At 41.3% G+C, this 24,019-nt stretch overlaps 1 long non-coding RNA gene across 2 annotated transcripts in view; it reads right to left on the reverse strand.

Annotated features, from left to right (window-relative positions):
• LOC144014615 (uncharacterized) overlaps window positions 1–23,734 on the reverse strand; it is a 101,505-nt gene extending 77,771 nt beyond the window's left edge. For both annotated transcript variants that reach the window (XR_013282509.1, XR_013282508.1), the window contains exons 1-2: window positions 23,540–23,734; window positions 22,065–22,120 (exon numbers count right to left, since the gene is read on the reverse strand). This is a non-coding gene — a long non-coding RNA (uncharacterized LOC144014615). The remainder of the gene's footprint in view (window positions 1–22,064; window positions 22,121–23,539) is intronic.
• Window positions 23,735–24,019: the final 285 nt, after the last annotated feature.

A 24,019-nucleotide genomic window follows, 5' to 3' on the forward strand; every position in this document is an offset into this window, starting at 1 on the left:
GTTGGTAGTAAGAAGTTACATTTACTTGAGTAATTTTATTGGGATTTTTTTTTTTCTAAGAGTAGTTTTACCACACAATACTCTTTACTTTTACTTGAATCAATGTGTGAAAAACAAACACTCCGCTATATTGGGCTACACTAGAGTCATTACCCACTGCCCCATTCATACATTATATTTACTGTATTTTCACATAAGCGCTCCGCTTGACTGACTTTCCGCGCTCTCATTGCTTACATAGGAAATGCGGTTTATAGAGTAAATTCACAATTTGTGAATGGATTGTGCATGTTTGGGCTAACGTGACTGCTTGCACTGTTGTCCGAGCTCAAATTTTTATTATTTTTTTTGTTTAGTTTTTTTTATTTTATAATTTGAAGATGCCAGAATTTGCACATAATTTTCTGTTTTTGTCTGTCTGATGACATTGTTTTTAAAAATAATTCAGACTTTATATTCAAGCAGTTACTCAATACTTGAGTATTCTTTTCAGTTAATACTTTTTTACTTGTACTTGAGTGATTTTTTTTGATGACTACTTTTTACTTTTACTTGACTAATATTATTTTGAAGTAACACTACTCTTACTTGAGTACAATTTTTGGCTACTCTGCCCACCTCTGCTGAATTGAACAGAAACTATTAATTTGATGCGGTTACATATTCTATTCACATTTTAAGGTAACAATTTGACACGACAAGAGGAGGTAGGACTCAGACGCAGAATGTAAGTTGGCCAACAAGGCTGCAGCTTTAATCGCACGAAACTCAAATCGCCTCTCAAGGAGGGAAAAAAGGCTGAACAAAAAGAGCTCCAAACTGGAGATACAAAAAAGGGCACTCAAAACCAGGGACAACAAAAGGCGCTCCCCCTCAATGGCCGGCTCTTGACGGCCCTTCAACACAGAATCCAAAACAAGGGCGGGTGGAAGGGGGCACGGAGGTGGGAACATGACCCACCCATCCGTCCCAGACAAAAAGGCAGTTCAGGAGGGCGTCCATGACGCCAGACGAGAGTCCCGTCGGGACCGTTCAGAAGACCTTCTCTTAGCGCAGGATCAGGTTCGGAAGGTACCAAGGGAATCCCGTGGATAATTTTGACTTGGTAGACCTGGCAGACTTGGCGAGGCGTGGCAGACTTGGCGTGGCAGGCTTGGCAGACTTGACGAGGCGTGGCAGACTTGGCGTGGCAGGCTTGACAGACTTGGCAGACTTGGCGAGGCATGGCAGGCTTGGCGAGGACGGCTTTGGCTTGAACGGCGTGATGCAGAGACTTGGCGTGACCTGATGCAGAGACTTGCCGTGGCTCAGGGTCTTGGAGATGCGCCCGGCGAGACTCGGGGGCTTGAGGCGGTGACTGGCGAGGTTCAGGGGCGAAAGGCTCAAGAGTCACCTGGTTGACTGCAGCTGAGGATGCGCTGGTAGCTGATTGGTCCAAGACGTGATCCAAACAGTCTTTTCCCCATTCCAGTACGTTCCCGGATCGCCAGTCGATGCGGGGGTTGTGCAACCGCAACCAGGGATGTCCCAATACCAATGTGTGTGATGGGGATCGAAAAACATGGAAACGAATGAATTCTTGGTGCTGCCCAATATGGACCTCGAGAGGCTCTGTGATATGGGTGATGCAAAAGAGTTCCTTGCCATTGAGCGCTCTGGCCTGGACGTTAGGGGAAGGGGTTCGATGGTGGCCCGTAGCTGTTTCACGAGGCCCCAGTCCATGAGGCTCTCGTCGGATCCGGAGTCGATGAGGGCTGGCAGGTCTATGGTCCTAGCATGACTTATCCTGACTTGCGTGATTCTTTGAGTCTTAGCAGGACGGGGTGACGGGAAACTCACTGGTGGACCTCTCTTCACGGTGCAAGATCCCACCAGATGACCAAGTTCACCACAATAGTAGCAACGGCCTTCTTGGCGGCGACGCTGTCGCTCCTCGATGGTTAGCTGGGTCCGACCAAGCTGCATGGGTTCCTCGTCATTTCCACTGACCTCCATCGCGGTGGCTGACTGGGGAAACGCATATCGTGAAGACTCACTTGCCAGTGGATGCTGGAGGGGTCCCGAATCAGGTATCCTTTGGAGTCCGCTGCTCTGCTTGAGCTCCCGCCTCCGATGATCAGTGCGGATGGCAAGCGAAATCAATGAGTCCAGGTCGCCGGGTAAGTCATTTGGAAGCAAGAGTTCCTGCATGGAGGTTGTGAGCCCCTTCAAAAAGTGGCCAAAGAGAGCTGTGTCGTTCCAGCCACTCTTGGCTGCTAGAGTTCGGAATCGGATGGCGTAATCATTAACCGATTCTCTGCCTTGTCTGAGATAGCTGAGTTCTCGCGTCTTCTCTCGATCCATGTTGGTTGGATCAAAAACGAGGCGGAGAGCCCTGCTAAACCCGGCTGCGGTTGAGCAAGTCGGGGAGTGCCGTGCCGATTCCGCGGTGGCCCAGTCTCTGGCTCGTCCCGTCAGGTGGGAAATCATGAAGGCCACGCGGGAACGGTCTGTGGGAAATGCCTGTGGTGAGAGTTCGAAGTGAATGTCACATTCGGTCAGGAATGCCTGAAAATGTCCTGGTTCTCCCGAGTATCGCTCCGGGGAGGCCAGTCTCATTCCAAGGCTGGAGTCGGGATCGGGGATTCAGCTGCTTCTGGTTTTGTGACGGTTGGCGTGGAGTGTTGCAGGTGGTTCACCAGCTCCTGCACCTGTCCAGCAAGTTCACCTATCCGGGTGGCCATGGCTTGCTGGACCTCCTCCAGGTGCGACAGGCGGGCGGCCTGTCTACGTAGTGCAGCCTCCAACTTTCCTGCTGGGTCCATGCTGGCCGAAGTGTACTGACACGACGAGAGGAGGTAGGACTCAGACGCAGAATGTAAGTTGGCCAACAAGGCTGCAGCTTTAATCGCACGAAACTCAAATCGCCTCTCAAGGAGGGAAAAAAGGCTGAACAAAAAGAGCTCCAAACTGGAGATACAAAAAAGGGCACTCAAAAACAGGGACAACAAAAGGCGCTCCACAAGGGAGGAAAACCAGGGCAAACTAAAGGAGCAAGACAAGACAAGGCAATGCAAGGCAAGGCAAGGCTAGGCTAGGCTAGGCTAGGCTAGGCTAGGCTAGGCTAGGCTAGGCTAGGCTAGGCTAGGACTGTGGTACGAGGACTGTGAGGACGCTTCCATGCACTGAGATGTGACACTTCGGCAACTAACTGGAGAATGAAGGTGGCTTTTATTGTCCGGGTTGATTGGAAACAGGTGGTGCTGATCATGGGCGTGGACCGGTAATCATTGAGCTGCAGGAAGGGTAAGTGACCTGGGGTGAGAGTAGAGTCAGAACTATCAAAATAAAACAGGAACATGACTGTAAAACAAAAGCATGAACCGCCACTCTGGTGGCGGCGTGACACAATTCTCTGCCCACCAATCGACAGACAGCAGCATGTCCAGCTCCACCCTTACAAAGTTTTTTTTTGTTTTTTTGTTTTTTTTTTCATCACCTCAAGATGGATGTTTTTTTCTGCAGTTGAGTAAATAAACACCCAGGCCACAATTTGAGGAAATACAGTGTGTGAAATGCATAGAATGTTACCTACTATTAAAGTCCGTATTCCCTTCATGCTTCCTCTTCCTGACAAATTTTATTATTGTCTTGAATAATTAAATCAATAACAAAGAAAGAATGTGTACTGTAATTGTTCATGAAAGCAACTTGCAGACTGACTAGTGAAATGTAATGCTAATTGTTTCCAGTGATCCTTGTCAATGTACAGGTTCTGGTATTGCTCTGGTTCCCGTCAACTATCTATGGCTACAATTAGATGGGAAAAGGTCATTTTTCATGCTCGGAAAGGCATCCTAATGAGCTGGTCGCCACCTATTTAACACTTCTCTCCATTCCAATAAAACAGACTTTCCATATCCACCAGACGGCACGATTCACTTGAACTGGAAATTCAACGAGATGGTTTTGTTTTGTTGTCTCATGGAGACTTGTTTAATGCCTGTGTTCAGAGTAAATTTATCAACAACGACAACAAAAAAAACAATAACGTTTTAAAGGTCAGGCCATAAAATACAATATTGTCTGTCTTTACGGTGCCAAGAGCATTATTTATAGTTAATGCCAACCTGAGCATTTTCATGTGCAGGAACATTATTTCTTGGGGGGGAAAAATAGCCATGAACTATCTACTGCATATGACATTACATGAGTGTACTGTACAGTATTGAGAGCTGTCCATTGGCTCGATGTGTTTTGCATTTGGATTTGCATTTTGAGCCAGGGGTGAGAGGGTGGAGACACACTGGGCCGACGACATGTCAGCTGACACCACGAGTAGCGCATGGGCGCAACCATGATCAAGTGAATCCTAATCACAGAATTAATATGCCTCAAATGTGTAAAATCAGTTCATTCTTTTCTGCGTGTTTCATGTTCAACCAGGAGCACATGTGATTTGGCATGCCTTCATAAAACACTAAGGCTTCCATCAGTCACTGATTATTGCAATGACGAACTAAAATCCCTAAACACAAAGGAACCGGCAGTGCATTGCTTTAGCTGTCACATTTAACTAGTGAGAGTGACCTTAGCCTATGCATGCTGAAGGAGGACGAATCATACTCAATTAGACACAAATATTCCATCAGACATGCGTTCAGTGTTGATTAATATTAAACCGCAACTCCTGTCTTTCCATTTTCAATTTATATCTGCAAATTCCTCACCAATAGTTTTGAATATGGGGTAGAAGTGACAGTAGGCAGCTGCAGAGGGGCTGTCTGCTTTGTGCGTGACGACTGGCTGAGTGGGGCGGCGCTCAACTACCACTCGTCTCGCCCTTATGGCACGCCGTGTTTACGCCGATCCCCCAGGCCATTTGTTTGCAGCACTTCCTTAGCCCACAGCACCATGCATAATGCACGAATGAAAATGTTAACAGTGGCAAATAAAATCGGCAAGGTGCCCCCACAAATCAGGGCAGTTTAGGAGCACATTTAATCATCCATGCGTTGAGCACAATGCATAGCAATTAATTGTGGCATTTCAAAGAAGACCCCATTTTTCCAGGATCCTTTCAGCTCCTTGCACATTTGCACCGGCACGTGCTGCAGACCAGTGACACGGATCTTATTCTCAACTAAATGTATGTGCAGCTCGAACAGCAGTGGCTCTTAACCTGGGTTCGATCGAACCCCATGAGTTCGGTGAATCGGTCTCAGGGGTTTGGCGGAGGTCAAGACACACACCTGACTCATATATTCATGATGATACACTCAGCTTGGCCATCGTTGGTCACGCTACATTTTTTTGTCTATCTGTGCTGCAGGGAATTTGGTGCACTCAGTTGACTTGTAGCTCTTGTAATGATACGTCGTGTGATTTCTTTATTATTGTACTCCCTTCATACGAACTATGTATAAAAAAATAAAATAAAAAAATAAGAAAGTGGCCAGATGAATATGTCCAATATGAATTCACATGTATAACGGAGAGTATGGTGTTCCACAGGGTCACATTTTGAGGCCTCATGGGAGGCAAGTTGAGCAATTCTAGTCCAGAACTAGCTATCTAGAAAAACTAAAGAAACACTTAAGGTGCTACAAGAAGACAATGCTTTCTGAATTCAAGGTGAAGAGAGTCAGATTCAATGAAAAGGCTACACTCCCTGTTCATTTGTTCACCACTAAACTATAGCTATGTCTTGAATTTGAAAAAAAACAAACATTTTGTTTTTTCAATAGAAAAGGGTTTGGTGAATGCGCACAAGATACTTTACCTCCAACAAGATTAAGAAGCACTGTCTTAAGCCTGGTTCACACGGCAGGAGAATTGGCCCGATTTTAGCCCCGAATTTTCCCTCCCGACAATCGTAAGGACGCGCCGAGACGCAAGAGATAATCTTCACAGATAATCCTGCCGTGTGTCTTGTCACCACACAAAGCGCCTCCCAATATCGGCGCTCGGAAGGACCCCCGACTTGAAATCGGGCATATCCAACATGTTGGATTTTTTTGGCCCGATTTCGCTCCGCGCAGCAGATTGACGGTGACGTGCAGCCAAACAGAAAGCGAGCCAGCGAGGAAGCCGGTGGGGAATCCAAAATCAAAACAGTCATGAAGCAGCAGAAAGTCCGTGCTGGCGCTATTACACTCTTTTTAGTTTTTAAATTATTTGTGTTTTTTATTTATTTTTTTTTAATACACGCACACACATTCTCCACAAATAAACGTGGTCCCCGGGTGGGACGCCGACCCGCGCCGCCAGCACCGAGCCGAGGGCAAGCGATGTCTCGCCACTGCCCATTTACACTCCTTTAAACAACACCTTCTCTTTTTATGATGCTTTTTCAGCTGAAAACCAGGATCGACTTATGTTGACGGCTCGGAAGCCACGTTTAATCTCGAGAGGTTTTGCGAGACTTCCCGTCACATTCTTGAATGAACTCGGCTCGTGTGGAGTGTGTTGATTGTGCAGTGTGGCCGCCCACCACGCACGGTACGTTCAAAACTGGAACTCCCGTGATTTTTTCTCTTCACGTGTGGTGTCTGTCAAAGATTGGAAATCGGCCGACAATTTTAAAATCTTGCCGTGTGAACCAGGCTTAAGAGACATCTTCATATTTAGCCCAATGATGTTTATCGTCACATCAAGCAGATGACGGGGGAACCCACTGAAGAGCGTTGCACAGAATTACATCAGCACAGCCCACCCAACACGAGAAATAACAAAAAAACAAAACAAAAAAACAGCCATTGTTTGATGCGGGTCTCTCAAGTATACACACGGAAAGAAGCACCATCAAGGCCTTGCATTCCTCTACTATGCTCCGAGACAAACAAGTTACAGTGTCATATGCTGGTGTCAGGAAAATAAATATTTCAGTCAAATGGATGAGTTAAAACAGAAAGTGAAATGCTGGCTGCTTCATATTTGGAAGGGGTAGAAAACAACCACAGTAACAGGCCAAACTGAATTGAGAACTACTGTGGAATTCAAAAGCTGAGACTGGAAACTGTCACTGGACGTAAGGACAGCATTTCGTGCAGATACAATCTGTAGTGCCTTTCAGCACTTCCTGAACACTAGACACCCTAATCTAATGACAGGGGGATAGAATCTAGTCAGGCTTTTAGCCCAGTGCCAGCACGCCTCCTCCCGCATCTGACTGCAGTCAAAAATCCACTTGTTATTTTTATTTCCACTATATCTTCCCTGAGGTGCACTCAGCGCGGCTTTAGTCATCATTGTTCAAGTCTTTAGAGTTGGAAACCACACACACTCACACTCACACGCGCGCACATGCAGACACACAAGCTGGTGGCAAGGTTATAGCCAGTCAGACAAGGGGGCACTCGTATTCTGCCAACCCCAGGGAAAACTCACAGAGGGCTCCAGAGAGGGAAAACAGAGATGTGCCGTGTTGCTGACATGGCAGCCGTCACGTCACACTAAGCAGTAAGAGTGATGTGCACAGACAGCACTGAGATTTGTGTAATGCTGCTGTGGCTTCTAACCAAACAGAAAAGGGTTGGTGGATTACATGACCCACAATAGCCTTCTGAATATCTACAAGGCAGACTAGGAAATCTGAAGGAAAGCAGGTTTGTTCTTAGATGATCTCGCCAGCCTGGTAACAGTATCCAAATGAAATATTACTTTGTAAATACAGTACAAGATAAAATGCCATTTGACGTGAGTATTACATTAAATGTTTCCATGTGCATCAGAAATAATTGTATATTTATGCTGTAGACAAAGACAGGCAGAGTTCTAAGTACCAATCACGTAATATTGGGAATGATGCTTAAACCAAACCTTGTATTCAATAAAAGCCCTAAAAAGTCCACTGTGTGATGATTTTGATGTTTTAACTTTAAAATAGATTATCTGTGTTCCCCGAATGTACGAGTAAAAGTGTGGCGCTAAACAACTAAATAAAGTGTGATTATAAGGTCATATTTATAACAAATTTCTGTATTGGTCTTCATTGTTGACATAGTTTGTATAATTTTGTCTTTATGCATCACTGCAAAGGAATTGAACCAAAATCAATCAAGTGCTCAATTTAACAAAAATGCCTTGATAAATATACATATATCAATTTTATCAAACACTGTATATGTCACAGGATAAAAACATTTAAACAAGCATTTCTATAGCCATGACTAATCTCTTTTCCTCACTCTCTTGGAGGAAGTCAGCTGACACTATTTCCCCTCTTAGGGTTAATAAGAAAGAACATGGGGTTGAACCTAATCTTAATTAAAGCGCAATGAATTAAAAAAGCACTTTAAGGCTGCATTTACACTACAAAAAGTTCAAGTTAGTTGGGACCGTTTCAAGCTCCAAAATAAAGTCAAAAATAAAATGAAACATATTTTCAAGTGACCGTGTCATTTTTGGTAAAATATTACTTAACAAAAGTATAAAAGCAAAACTTTTGTTTTTGCTCCCATTTTTTATGAGATGAACTCAAAGATCTAAAAATGTTTCCACATACACAATATCACCATTTCTCTCAAACATTGTTCACAAACTAGTCTAAATCTGTGATAGTGAACAATTCTCATATATGGGGTGAGTAGAAAAAGAGTCAGTAAAAGTCAGTGCAACTCGAGTCAAAAGCCCCCCCTTCCCAATCAAACAAAACTGTACCTTTCAGAGTGGCCTTTTATTGTGGGCAGTCTAATGCACACCTGTGCACTAATCATGGTGTCTAATCAGCATCTAAATATGGCACACCTGTAAGGTGGAATGGATTATCTCAGCAAAGGAGATGCTCACTAAGTTTTGTTTATCATTTTTTTGGAGAACCGGTATATATTGACACACTTGTATCTTAACTCATTTGCTCCCAGAAACGTGTAAATACGTTCTATTTTAAATGTATTAAGTGTCACAAAGATGTTTTTATACTTTTTTTTGTATTATTATTTTTATGCAAGAGCATACAGAAGGCTTTGATGCAGCCTCTTAACTGCAGAGAACAGGTGAAAAAAATTGTAGTTATTACAAAATTGGCCAGCAGGTGGCAGCAGAGTAGAATTGATCAACCAGTGCCATGATGAAATCAAGCTGTTTCCCCACAATTCTAAGCAGATTTGTGAATGATGATGAAACTTAGCTATATTCTAATACTGATTTCTGCAAAACGGAAACAGATAGAAAAAGGGCTTATACTTTTTTCTCCTGATGAAAGAAGACACTCTAATCTTCTTTTGGTAGGTTCCATGTGTCCACAATAAAAGCCAATTGGTTGGTTCATTTAAGTGCCCTGTCAATATGATTATACAATATTTGGTAAAGGAATTGTACAACTGTTAGTCCTGAATCTGACTGAGCAATTTGATTGTGTAATTGTTATTTGGTATTTTTTAATCATTACCTATACCAAACAAACTACAATATAATTGGCTAATCAGATAAAATTTTTCGATAAATGTCAATTAATGAAATAATCAATAGTGACAGGATTATATCAGTGTATAGAAATTTTGATTAATTTCCCCAACTTTCAGCCCCTTGAGATCAATCGAGTTACATTACACACACTTGATTTCTAAAACTATAAATAAGCATTGAAAGCAGAAAAACTTGATGATATGCAGTATGTTGTTGCCATAATGTATATCACTCCATCTTTCCAAAGAGCATAGGTACAAAAATATGCCTGTGATTAACATTTTCACGACAGGCAAAACCACAGGCTTTTAACAGCGTTTCCATATTTAATGGGCACATCAAGACAAAGCAAGCTTACAAAATAAGCAAAAGATGGCTAACACAACAGCCATGATAAATCACTGCCATTTTTATGGCATCTAATAAGTTGATGCAAAGCCATTTTTCTTTCTGCTCATCGTTCAAACATTTAACGCTTATTTACAAGGAACTTGTTAAAATAACTAATAATATTCAGTGGCAATTTCAGTGTGGCACATCACGGTGAAATTTATTGTTTTTGAGTGTTTAAAAAGGTGATGACATGAATAACAAACTGTCAAAACTCCTTCATTTGCATAGACAGCCCATAACTCCTCATACCTTGCATTAAAAAAAAAAGTGTTTTTTTAACAAAACGAGCCATAAAAGAGGCATTCAAAGTGAGTGATGGCAGCGAGTCCTCCACAAAGTCGCACCGCAGAGACAGCTTCAGCCCCCAATACAGATGCATCCGAGATCAAGTGAGCCAATAAAAAGACATATATCCTACAGCTTTGACTTATTTATCCTATGTGGATGAGCTCAAGATGGAACATCTCATATAAGAAAGCTTAATTAATTGTGATAAAAGGGCTAATTTAGAGGCTGCGCAACAAAAGTGAGCCAAACAATAATATTACCCACAAATCATCATTACTTGTCAAATCTTTCCAGTGAAGTGTTCTCATTCAAAGTCTTTGGTTACGTGAGGCTTTTGTTAAAGATGCTCAAAAGAACCAGACAACACGTGATGCCACTCTACAGACCACACTTTGGACATTTGCGCTCAAGACGAAGGCTGGATGATTAAATGTGCCCCATTCAACCAAATTCAGAGGATTTTGCACTAAAACTTGGTGACCTGGGCCTGTCCCAACTGTGCCAGTCACAAGGGTCCGTGTTGGCGTTGATTGCGAGGCTATGAGGAGTCTCTCCCCGGTGCCCTCTCAGTGCAACTCTAATTAATAGCCAATTCATCTTGTCTGATCTGAGCCAGCACACAGTGTAATATATCGTTAGTTTGGCAACCGAGCTATTAAAGTGTAATAACCAAGTACCAGCACTCGATTTGGAAGAGTAGCAGATACTTAACCATGAAGTGGAAATAATTAATTTATTGGCGGATCTATGATAACCAATCATTTACTAGCATTCAAAGCATGATGCAAAAGCAATTTTGATCAGATGTCTGCATGCAGTAAGCTCTAAATTGGAGATATAATGAAAGATAAAAGTGATGTGTCTATTTTTATATTTATTTAAAAAAAACAAATCACAACAACAAAGTTGCGTTGACAAACGTAACCAATCAGACCAGGCGAGAAATGTTCAACTGTCTGGTTTTTGCTCCTACTTTACTCAAACTCTAAGAACAGTTGTACATGTCACATGAGAAACTGGTGTCCTACAAATTTAGAAACTACAAAAAGAAAGTAACACTCAGCACCTCCGCATAATAACGTCTTGAAACTTATAATTGCGTAACACAAAATATGCTGGTGCTTTTGGCCTGCCACTAAAGCTAAACCTTTATAACCTATTATTCTTTTTGCTAGAACTAATGACGTTTTTGTCTCTGCAGCTTAACGCGCTAATTGACTGTTTTTTCTTCTTCTTCTTCTTCTTTTTTTTTTTTTTTTTTTTTTTTGGAGGATAGCCCAGATTGAAAAATTAGCGGCCCCTTAAAGACTGCACTCCCTTGCTCATTTCCCTTGCTTAAAGTCCCTTATTAATTAAACTTTCACCAAGTCAGGATTTTTATTAAAAAGATAGAGGCTGCTGTCGTGTAAAAACTAAACGAGTCTATTGTCTTAGAAGCTGATATGTCTATAAATAAAAAATGACTTTTAATACCATCATTTGCAGTAAGAGGGACCTGGGGGCCACACCTAAAATTGGACATATTTAACTAATATTCTTTGGCTTGGGCTGAATAAATATGTCGGGTCTATTCATTTCCGTATCCTGAGTATTTACTGTACAGCGAACAGAGACTGTGGAGAGACTGAAGTGTAAATATGTTTTTCCATCCTTGTGTGTGTAGCCATACATCCCAGACACCCTGGCACAACCAAATATTGACTGCAATTTTATGATCCGTCAACCACTTCATCAATTAAATCCCACTACTGTCATGATCTTTGCAACAAACATAATCAACATGCAAGAAATCAAAATAATAGTTGGATACAGACGGATGTTTATAAAACTGCCACAATTGAAATAACTGTATGGATTTAGGGAAAGGCTGCAAGTAAAATCAAGTGCAGCCACGCTCATTAAGTGGAAGGAACGTCAATGAGAATAACTTAGGAATCAGATTTCACAGCTTTAACACAAAAATCAGGGATTTATTTGCCAAATCAATTCAGGAACGACTTTATAGAAACTACATGGAAAAGGGAGATACTCTACCAAATAGAATTTCCCAATTAAAAAAGTACAAGTATGACTACAATGTTGTTTTGTTTGTAGTTTGTTCAGGTGTTTAACCATTTTACTCACAATTAACAAGGCTATCTGCAACATTTTTTTTTTATTGCGATTAGTTAATCACATTAAATGTAGGTATTATGGTAATTTACACAATTGTAGACCCACTATGGTGTAAATGTCACTTTGTATAACATGCGGCAGAGCTGTTTCACTGCTAGATTAAGGAAAAAAAAAAAAAAAGCGAGGTTGGACCGAGAGTAAGCGTTTAGAGCGCCATTAAACTGTACAAAGCAGAGAGGACGTAATTCATTCATAAAGTACAAATTATTGGTGCGATCGTTTTTTGAAAATATATTTTGAGAGGTTGGCGTGGGTGTACAGTTACATCTGGTGCGTAAGAATGATCGTAAAATGCCTCCCCGCCATTGCCGATCAGCCCGGGTTACGTTATGTGTCCTAAACCAACGTAGAAAATTTCTCTCTCTCTCTCTCTCTCTCTCTCTCTCTCTCTCTCTCTCTCTCTCTCTCTCTCTCTCTCTCTCTCTCTCTCTCTCTCTCTCTCTTCTCTGCGTGATCAGCCACGGGGACGTGCACGGGGAAGGGACGTGCACTGTGCCACATGCACTGCTGTCATGATCCCGGGATCGAGGTTGTGGCAGGTTTATACATGCTTTCCATAAATGTTATTTGCATCACGCAAAGTCGGTGTGGCTATTTGCGCTAACGTTAGTGAATTAGACGCTGCATATCAATGAGTCCCATTTGCATTGGGGTGGGCATATTTTGCGTGAAATGTATGCAAATTACCTCATTTAAATACGCGCAAATAACACCGCCGCATCGTGCCGCAATCTGGTTGGCAGACTTACTGACAGATTTCCCCATCTGCGCGTGTTTAGTGAATTAGGCGCTCCCGGATTGCTCCATTTTTACCGGTTAGTGCCGTGCAAAGGCAACGAAAACCTGAATCGGCCCCACAATTATTATTATTTTTTTCTCCTCTCTTGTCACACGCAAATATGCACACGTACAGCCGTGGTATCCAGGGCAGAAAGTGGATTTGCACCACCAAACACAGTTGCCTTCACATCTATATGGGTGGGGGGCGGGGAGAGAGAAAAAAAAGAAAAAAAGCTGAGTACGCCATCGAATGGACCAATCACGAACGAGCTACGTCCCGCCATCTACGGCGTTCAAGAACTGGCGAGGTGTGCGCTGCACCAGGCCACGAGCTACGCGGCACTTAAAATTCATGGCGTGCGTAGATCATGTGATCTACACCGGTCATTAATGCAAGAGCAAACGCAGAAGTATAAACCAGGCTTTAGTTTGGATATATTTGCATATAGGAGTGTCAGGTTTACATCCACTCTTGTGCAACCTGTAGCGCACAGATCAAAACAGAGATTGTGGATAGATATGGCTTTTAATTGACACAAAAATGTTGGGAATGTGCAACTTCCGATACTGCCCCAACAATATGACTTTAATGAAAACAATAGCACATAAAATAACATTAAGCAAAATCTGCCACAAGATGTGGTGCTCTATTTGCGTGATTGGCGCAACTTCAGTGTGACGTGCAAACTAAACCTGTGTGGATGTGTGTTAGACTGAGTGTTGGCAATTCCACCGACAACATCATTTGCAGGCTGATATTAACAGCAATGTGTTTTCTCAATGAAATGTGGACAAAGATCAGCCCATAACAGGTTCTTTTCCATAGTCTTTAAAATAAATATACAGTAGATTGAATGTGAGGCCAGGGGTTTTCATAGAGACGTAGAGTGTGGTCATGTGACTGCCTGGCTATGTCTGATTGGTCAAATGGAGTTAAACATGTGTAGTGATTGCAATGGATTAGTGAATTAGTGAGATATGTGATGGACATCGCCCAAGGCAGCAATCTCCCTAACAAACCAAAACAAATACATTAACTGACGAATAATAAAACAATCAAATTTAAATATATGTTGTGAACAGGATCGAGCTAAAACGAAGGGAGTAAGTGAGTAAAAGTATGTTTTATTATTACCGAAGATACCTAAGTAAAAGGTGTGCTGATTTAATATTACTCAGACAAGTACAATTTATGAAACAGCTACTTTCGAAGTCTACCTGTTTTATACTTACAATTCAAGTATTGCTTTTCTTGCTATAAATGTGCATATGAAGTACTTCTGATAGCTGCATTTAGAGTCAGATTTAACATGAGACATGGTCCAGGTGAGACAAAAACTACAATTTGATGCATCCAGAACTAAAAGGTCATGGGGAGTTCAGGCTTAATCCAATTGTCTCATTTCACAGGAATCAAACTTTTTGCTTATTCTGGGAGAAGCAATTCATGCCTGTTTTCTTTTTCTTTTTTTTCTTTTTTTCTTTTTTTTTTTTTTTTTTTACAGTTTTCTGTTTTCTGCTAAGAGGGTGTCACTAATATGCGCTGGAATGCTGGCTGGATAGACAATTTGACTGGCTGAAAAGAACTTAATGATGTAAATCAAATATGGGGGGACAGACCTAAGCACAGATTTTTTTCCAGACAAACATAACTGTTGACAACATTTTCCACCCAGTTTGCCATTTCTGTCAGACCGAAAATCTGAAATTAAGAGTAAAATGTTTCCAAGGTACTACAACCGTGAACAAATCATGTCTCATTAGCATTTTTGTCTCAACTGGTGAGATTGTAAGGACACGTTGTAAAGAAAATGCCACTTAGCAAGAGGGAATTCATAATTAAAAGGAAAACAGTATTTCTGCCTGCATGATAACAAATCAGATGGTCTTTTTAAATAAAATCATTTAAAGTCATTAAAAACATAAATCGAGCACTGCATGTTATGATGTGAACTTTGCTGTATTGTTTCACTCAGTACATAGTATCTTATTCAAGCCTAATTTATGCCACTATGAACAGACCCAAGTCATCTTTAAATGGCTATTTAAAATGCAATTTGATTATCCACCAAATTGCTACGAAGTCTTTCCCTATGCAGTTTGGGGAAGGGGGGGACCATTTTAATTAGCATTTGTGCATAAAAGAGAGGTCTTTGTGGCATTTTGAACATGACATCCCAGAATGGCCTCCACTTTCAAAGAGTCATCACCCAAATGATTTCAAACTAATACAGTAGATCCAAAGGGAAGGGAGCAGTCCTGACATGGTGGGCACAGGATATGGCATGTTTAATGTTTAATCCAAAACTTTTCTTTAATCATAGTTTAGAAAATTGGCTCAGAACCTCAACAGGAGACATCTGCTCTGCCCCATAGCCATTTATTGAGATTTACTCAGGGTCCACTTTAAATATTTACATTGTCCCATGGCACAGCAATATTGTCCAAGAATGAGAAGATAAGCCAGGGAGGTGTGTTCATGGTCTCCTAATCAATTTGCTAATTGCTGGAGCTGCAATAGGAGAGCAGGAAGGACTCCCTTCTGTCAAGTTGTATTCTAATAAACACTGAAAAATTTATTTTCTTCTTTTGCCAAGAGTATTCCTGAAGTGGTATGGCATGCGACAGCGGAGATCAAACTGAAACTATATGTTGCTGCTGTGGCGATCGCAATCAAGGAAGCAAGTGAGGTCTCCGAACATAAAAGAATCTCTCAGGAACTACACCTTTGTACCTACTCAGGGGGTAAATGTGACTGAAAGAGTGAATTACTCTTACAGACTTGGCATGAAGAGACCTGGCAGCTATTGTGCAGTCACAAACATTAATGAGACTTGATGCATAAAACAACTTGAGAAACTATACACAAAAGTTTTAACGAGGCTACCAAGCTCACTTTTGAACTTGATGTCATAAGCCATGGGGCACCTCCTGCCCCCCGAGAGCAAGATGCCCAAACGTTGCGCCAGATGTTAGGGTTGTGTGTTTAAAGCCCACCTTGTGCCCTTTGTTACAGGTCAAACTTCTTTTCCAACCATAGGGACTGAGCACAACCCTGTACCTGTTGTGACAACATCCTCTTCAGGGTCGAGGGCATAACCTGCTACATCTCTTCATTGTCAGATTATCTATACAACCACTTTTCCCCTTGAAGCTCGGTAGCCAGTGGCACGCTGTTTGGATCAAGGCAGGTCAAAATTAACGTAAAGCGAGAGAGCAAAGGGCAATACTGTCTGATCATCATGAGCCAATAGAGGTGATTTACACCGGACCAAATGGGCCTTGTAGTGTCTGCTATGACATGCAGGAATACCACAAGAGCCTGTGTCAACAATTTAGCAGGCCTATGAAGCACTGGAAAAAGCAACTTTTGCCTCTAAATAGAACTCATTCGACATTTCATACAGGTATCTCATCTGTCGCTTTAAACACTCAGTATTGCTCTCGCAATAAAATCAATTTCTGGCTCTACGGTCATCAACACCCAATTCCTCTTTATTACTCACTCAAATGAAGTCTCGCCAGATGTGACATTAAGTATTGTGGTGTTTCTAAGTCTGGGTAACTTTTTGTACATGTTTGTTCACGGAAATGTTAGTTGAACCCTAACCCTATGACTTTGGGGCATTCTACTTTGGAGCCACTGTATTTTATAATGTTAACAATGGCAAATTTGATATGCCTATTAGCATATTTTGCTTGCTATAAACTGCTACCACCAGAGAATGTGTAAATGTCTGTTCCCACAGAAATGTAGAAGGGCTGTGTACAAATAGGAATCTGCTAAAAAAAAAATAAAAAAAGTTTATTTGAAGTTTGGAATATGTTTTCTAACTCTTAGAACTTGACATAATGGCTAAATATACAATTTCAGCACAGCATGTTTGTTGAGTGTATTGCATCAAGACTCATGCTGATAGAAAAATGTAATGTTTTGTTTTCATAAAACCCCAGAATAAATTGCCATGACAATTTGCATAAAAGTAAACAATGAAAATGTAGTATATGGTTTTAATTATTTTCTTCTTAAATATAATTTTGTGCAAAATTGGTTGACCGCAAATCTTTGTATCGCGCTAAAACAGCTGTAAACATTCAATAAAATAGTATCTTGTTTTGTTGCACTTAATGTATCTCCCAATCATTTATTATTAAACTGTCCAGATAAATGAATAAGGAATAGTAATTACCTTGAATACAATGGAATGATACGTTGCAGAGGTAAATGAACATTTGAGCAAACGGAAGAAACGTGTCACACTTTATGCTTTTTTTAAACGCTCGTTCTCGTTCTGGCCCGTTACCTGAATTCACACACTGGGGGGACATTATCATGACTTTGTTTGGTTCTGTGTGATTGAGCAAAGCCGGAATATTGAGTGGTCTTCTTGAGGCATGTGCAGCAGGATAATTAGGGGCTAGAGCTTCTTTTGTTATTGGTAAACAGTTTCCTATTTGTGAAGCTATGACCCTGATCTTTCTTAGAGAAGAAATATATGTTTTGATTTAAACATCAAATCAAAGATTTTCTGCCATATTGAACATAATTCTTGGACAATATTTACAGGATATTTGTGCGGGGGGGATACAATAAAATGAAACTTGCTTCACTAACTCACAGTCTGTCAGCCCTTGGATCACAGCACAATCCCACTGAGTAAGCAAAAACAAAAACACACCAAAAAAAACAACCTGTTGCTCTGACATTTTGTTCCATCTCACCTCAACACACGCTCGCCACAATGGACCGGTGTGCAGGGAATCTGTGTTCATATCACCATGGTGATGGCTCTCTGCCTCCCAAGGCTCCCAGGAGGTGGTTGGGGAGTTAGGTAGGGGGGAAGGACAGCAATAGAGCAAAGTAAGCAGCAATGATAACGCAAACTGACAAAGAAAATGGCGATGAAGACAGTCCTGGCAGGGTCAAATATGAGTACAGCTAAGGCAGTAAATCAGACATGGTGACAACTAAGAGTGAGTAAAAACTGGTGAAATGTTGCAGGGAATAACCTTTAAAAGGTGCAACCAAGAAAAATAAGCAAAATGGTAAGCAAAGATCATTTAACATCTGTCTGAGGCTAATTCATCGTTTCTTGCATGACAGAAGGGGACAGCGATGGCAGTGCACTGTGCAAGACAAAATGCAACTCCAACTCTACACCACCAGCTCTGGTTTCATTTGCTTGTGGCTTCTGTCCCATTCTTGCAGAGGAAATTAGACAACTCTTTCCATAAAACCCTGTGTTAGGAAATACCACAATGTAAAGCCATCCTCAATAATAACGCCTCGAAGAAGTATGAGTTTTATAACTCAAGAGTTCTGCATTCACAAAATTACCCAAAAAGTCTACCCTCAGTAAATGACAGAGGCTACAATACAACATATGATAAGAATACTGTATATTGTATATGCTGTGATATCAATAATTAAAAGCCTTATGATACGACAAACGGGGTATCCCCAGAAATAATTGCTAAGCCTGGTGGTGAGCGACAGACTTATCCGTCAACAGCGGGGGGGTGCGGTGGACGAACGACATGTGCCGAATATTATTCGTCGATTGGGGGGTAACAATGAAGAACAGGAAAGGCACCCGCCGGCCGGCTAAATACAATGATTGGCATTCAACGACCGGGGAGTGGGGGTCCAGTCTATTGGCCTACCAGGCTTATAGCACTGAAAGAAACCCTGAATATGGGTTGGAATGAGTAAATTCCATTGAGCTACAAGCAGATAAGAGTCACCAGTGGCAGCCTGATGTTAATGTGTTGACTGTTTGTGGTGTGGAAGTCTGATCTTTTCATCTTTGTATTTATTTTACTAACTAAACTATCAAGATTAGATTGAAGAGCAACATTGTGGAAAGGAGTAAAAATGTTCCGGTGACATTTCCCTGGGCTTTAATACAATACTAAAAAAGAAATGTGTGATTGATTTTTTTATTTCAAATTAGACTAGATAGTCTAAAAACACAGTTTGACATGAAACAGCAAAGCCACTCACTGATCCAATTAGTGCGACCACCGCCCCCTTTTCACTGTGGATTAAGATTAATGTGAGCCATCTCAGTTGATTAACACACATGGATACTATATTATTACCAAACCTGCATATAGAAAACACAGAGTGACAGAACATTGGACTGAGAGCTTAGAAGAGTGTATAAATAAAGTTTGCATTGGATTTCCATTAAAGCAACATGGTTGAACAACTGCTGTAAGTGAGTGGCAATTTGTTAAAATGAGTTAATTGGTCACAAGCTCTTCCAATTCATCTTATTGCATGTTGCTGGACCACACCGAAAGTGCAGGGAGTTCCTTTAAGTTCAACACTCTGCTTAAGATAAAATTGCCCCGTTTGGATCCTTAATGTAACTTCTAAATCCCCACACGGTAGCGTTATACTTAATATGTCCAAAAAAATGGGTGCTTTAAAGCCCTGACTACATGCCAGCTGGTGCATTGCCATTGAGAAGGTGGGGCATAACCTTAACCCAATGTCTAACTGCCCTCGCTTTCTCCTTGAACATCTATCCTTAACTGTGCTCCTCTGGTCCCAAAGTGGCCAGCTGGGAACGGTGCGTCTGTGCTGACGTCCCTACTAACCTTGGACAGTGGGAGGATTACCGTGCATTTACACTCAATGCTCCTTCTTTCCTTAAGACTTATTAGGAATGATAATGAGCTAAGAAAGGGGCAGCATGTCCCTTTCTCAACTCTGGGAAATCTCTCTTGTCTTTCTCCCTCACTTGTTCTTTTCCTCCTCTCGCCCACAGCTTCATGCTTGCTTCGCTCTCAAACGTACTGAAAAGGCCCACGACAAATGGACAAAAAGACAATTTTCATCTATGAACTGCAGAGCATAATCAATATTTATTTCAAGTCCATATTGCTGTTTGTCGATGTGATTTATTTATTTAGCTTAGGAATGTTCCTTCAGTCGCAGATGGAGGTTAACACACGGCATGCAATTCACCTTGAACCTCCATTATATTGGATTTTTCTACTGGCTGATCAAGCATGCAAAAAGGACATTTTCTCTATACTAAAATAAAAACAATTGAGGTGATTTAAAAACAAAACAAAAAAAAAGTGTGTGTATTCATGCTGGAATACTAGCACGCTTCGATGGCAGTATATTTTTTACAAGGCCAAACACTGCTTGTGTGAATTTGTATACAAAATCATTACACAAAGGGGCAATTGATGAAGCTTATGAGCTGGGAAAGAAAACTAATGGCTCCTGAAACCTGTCAAGCGGTAGCTGCCTGGAATTACTGATGCTTATTTGACATTAAAAAAAAAAAAAAAAACAGGGGTCCACCGCCAAGGTCAAACAGAGGCACAATACACATGGGTTTAATTCTACACACCCCTTGACAGATGCAGATGGGTACTTATGAGACATGAGGCATCACACTAACTGATAGGGCTACATGAAATATGAATATGAATATGCACAACAATTAAAACGTGAGGTTTCAAAAAAAAAAATTTTTTACAATTATAAGCCAGATAGAATAAAAACCATAAACATATTATAAGCCAGATAGAATAAAAAACATACGCACACAGACAAACAATGACAAAAGCACAAGCAGTGAATGTGTTGTATCTTTGCTATCTGAACTGTGGATGCCTCAAAGCGGAGTACAAACAAACCAACAGATTGAGCCAAATTGACCATTTCCAACCATTGTGATCATATCCTGAGCAATTATGCTGTGGTATCCAATTGGACAATCACAATTGTTAAACCTGTTCTTTTTTTTTTTTCTTCTTTTTTTTTCTTCTTTTTTTTTTTTTTTTTAAATCACAATTCCTGACACTATATGTGCCGTCACTGAGTTCGGCCAAGCTACGGACTCCCTGATTGTGACATGAAACGGAATGATAGCGAATTAGGAAGCAAATAGAAAAGGAACTGGTTGTGTTAAGTGCTCACTACAGTCTTCCCTCACATTAACAACAACAACAAGAGGAGTTTACAAAAAAAAATATTATGATGTGAGCCAAAATTCAGCTACTACTACTACCACTACTACTATTACTACTACTACTACCACTACTACTACTACTACTACTACTACTACTACTACTACTTGGAAAGGAGGAGTAAAATTGTTCCGGTGACATTTCCATGGGCACCATGTAGCCCCCCCACAGGTCAATCTTGATACTACAACAGACATGTGGTTTGGGTAAGGAGACTATAGTCACAACTGTCGGTGCATACATCGTTAAGTGTGTGGTGTGCTGAGTTGGTCATTTCGAGCACATCACACACTGTAAGAGCAGTAAACACACATTTTTCCACATCATGTTGTTAAAGATGTTAATTAAAAATCAGTATGGGCATACTTCACTATGTCGTGTCAATGGTAGCGGCATCGAAGGATGAGGAAAGGGAGGCAGGGAGCGGTCAAAAGACAGGAAGGAAAATAAGGGGCAGTATGTTTGACAGATGGATATTGCTGTGTCACATCAATGCTAAAAAGAGATGAGAACCTGTGCCACCAGTCAGACAGTGAAGGCTGGAATGTGTCCGGCTCCAGACAGAACTCCATGCAGGAGAAGACACATACCGTCACATTCCACACTGATGGAGAGCTTAGCAACTTATCATATACAGTGTATATATACTTTTTTTTTTTTGTAGGGGTCAAAAGTGCACCTCACCCACAGCTGGCAATGCATGCAGGTTGACTATTGTACTCTACGCTGTCAACTGCTCCTGGTCATTATAGCCACTAGTGACCTCATGAAATAGAAGTCTCCACCAAAGTCAATTTACCTTTTAATCTGGCTAATGCTTGCAAGCAATTCACACAAAATGCAAGATTATTTCCTGCCTAAACATTTGTTTTAAAATGCCCCGTTTAAGTGTGTGTGTCTTGCTCTGCATGCATGAATTGATGCAGCACAGCTGCTGCATGATGGGGAAATATTGCCAAAGTACACACATTAGGTACAGTATAAAAAGAATCAAAGCACAAAAAGGGACATTGAAATAGTAAAATTGAAAAACGTTCATTGTTTACCTTGTGTTGTACTAGCTGTGGCATTTTAATAAAGATGATGGCTTTCCATGAATGATCTGTTTAACCAAAGACAGGAGGGGAAAGAGAGAGAGGGGGAAGGATAATTAATTACTTGTGTGAGCTATTGCATGAGAGAGACAATAAACCTGCCTGGTCGCCATGGATATGACATATTTGCTCTGAAAACAACACAATAATTAGCAAAGGAGGAAGATCCGGCGAGAATATGACAGACCTAGGTTTAAAGTGCCAGTCATCTACAGTATTCCTGTCCTCATCTTCATCCTTGTGAATAGCATCAAACACAAACAAGACGCTAGTTAGAGCAACCAGTGACCCTTTTACAAAAAAAAACAAAAAAAAAAGTGTATGAAATTAAATCTCACATCAATTGTGTTTTGTAGCTATCACAACTAAGCAAACAGGCAGGAGTTATGTACGCTGTTTTTAAACAGATTGTTTGTTCTACAGGAGGTGGAAGTCATTAAACCTGCCTGTCAGACTCTGAGAGCAGGAACTTGTGCAAAATTATATCAACCATTTCAAATACAATGAGTGTGCTGTGGTGCGTAAACATTCATGAAAAATAGCCTGTTTCTCAGAAGTGTTTACTCTTGTGCTAATTGGCAATAAATGATGGGATGGTTGCACTTATGCACAAGAGAATCACTAAACTACAAATAATAATAATAATAATAATAATAATAATAATAATAATAATAATAATAATAATAATAATAATAATAATAACAACAGTTCACCATGTATTAAGAACAAATCAAGTAAAGGAAAAATGGTTTTTATTAAAAAAAAAAATAAATCAAATGCAACAGCAAAACTTCCGCGTTTTAGCTCTCAGTATTTAATGCACTTACGTATAGAAGTTCCTCTATTTACAGTAAATGATACTGTATGAGGGCTACTACCTGTTTATGGCGAGTTTCACTTAAGGTTTTCTCACAAAGGAGTATTTTTCACTAAATACAAAATAATATGTCCAGCAGAAATGCCGTGTTGCATGTTTATCTTAAACCGCGTACCGGTAAGTTGAACTCATGACATGATGAAGAGAAAGAACAAAAGCAAAAAAATAAAGTTGCAATAAGCGTCTCGACTTATGTGAAGTGAGTGCCTCAAGTCTTTTTAACGCCGTTACAGCTTTGGAAGTTTTTAGTTTGAGACAAAATTGTGCAAGTTTGAGGTGGGTGAGTGTAGGGGGAGGCAGGACAGCAGCCTCCACACGCGGCTCCAGTCATCACCGCCGCCGCCGCCGCCGCTGGAAGTCCCGCTGGCCGGCGAGCGAGCGAGCGAGCGAGCGAGCGGATCCCCTCGGTCAAGCGTCTGGATATGCTTGTCCCACACTTACCCCCTCCCTCCTTTTAAAGCTGTGCCCACTCCCGTGTCTGCTTCAGCGTGGACTTCCACTCAACGGGGAGAAACATGCAGAGAAGTTGGAGGAAAAGCCAAACTCTTACCTGTGTGGACTTTGTCGTCCTGTCGTCACTTGAAACTACAAGCGACCCTTGTACCTTGACGGTGAGCGGCGCCTTTACTTCAGTTGACATATTACAATTATTTGCATCATTACTATGAGAGTTAGTATTAGGGGTTTGTTTTCACGTTTTATTGTGGTATTTTCTCATTTCTTTTAAGGCGAGTCGCTCGGAAGATGTGCCCTGGAGACCGACTCAAAGTGGGAAGAGGAGTCCTTAATTGAATTTGTCGCTTCGCAGGTGCTTGGAAAAAGTGGCCTGGACTACCTCTGACTTTGTCGACTGCTCTAGTTCTCGACTCTTGTCACCCTGTGAAAGACATTTTTCATTGTCACTGAGTCGCGAGTCGCGACCCACTTGCACTGTGGAAGTTACGAACAGTGGGGGGAAAGGGGAGGGGGGGGGGGGGGGGGGGTAGTTCACAAATGTCCTTTCAAAGCATATTTTATTTTTAATAATAAT

This window comes from Festucalex cinctus, chromosome 2 (genome assembly GCF_051991245.1).
Source record: "Festucalex cinctus isolate MCC-2025b chromosome 2, RoL_Fcin_1.0, whole genome shotgun sequence".
Taxonomy (NCBI): Eukaryota; Metazoa; Chordata; class Actinopteri; order Syngnathiformes; family Syngnathidae; genus Festucalex; species Festucalex cinctus.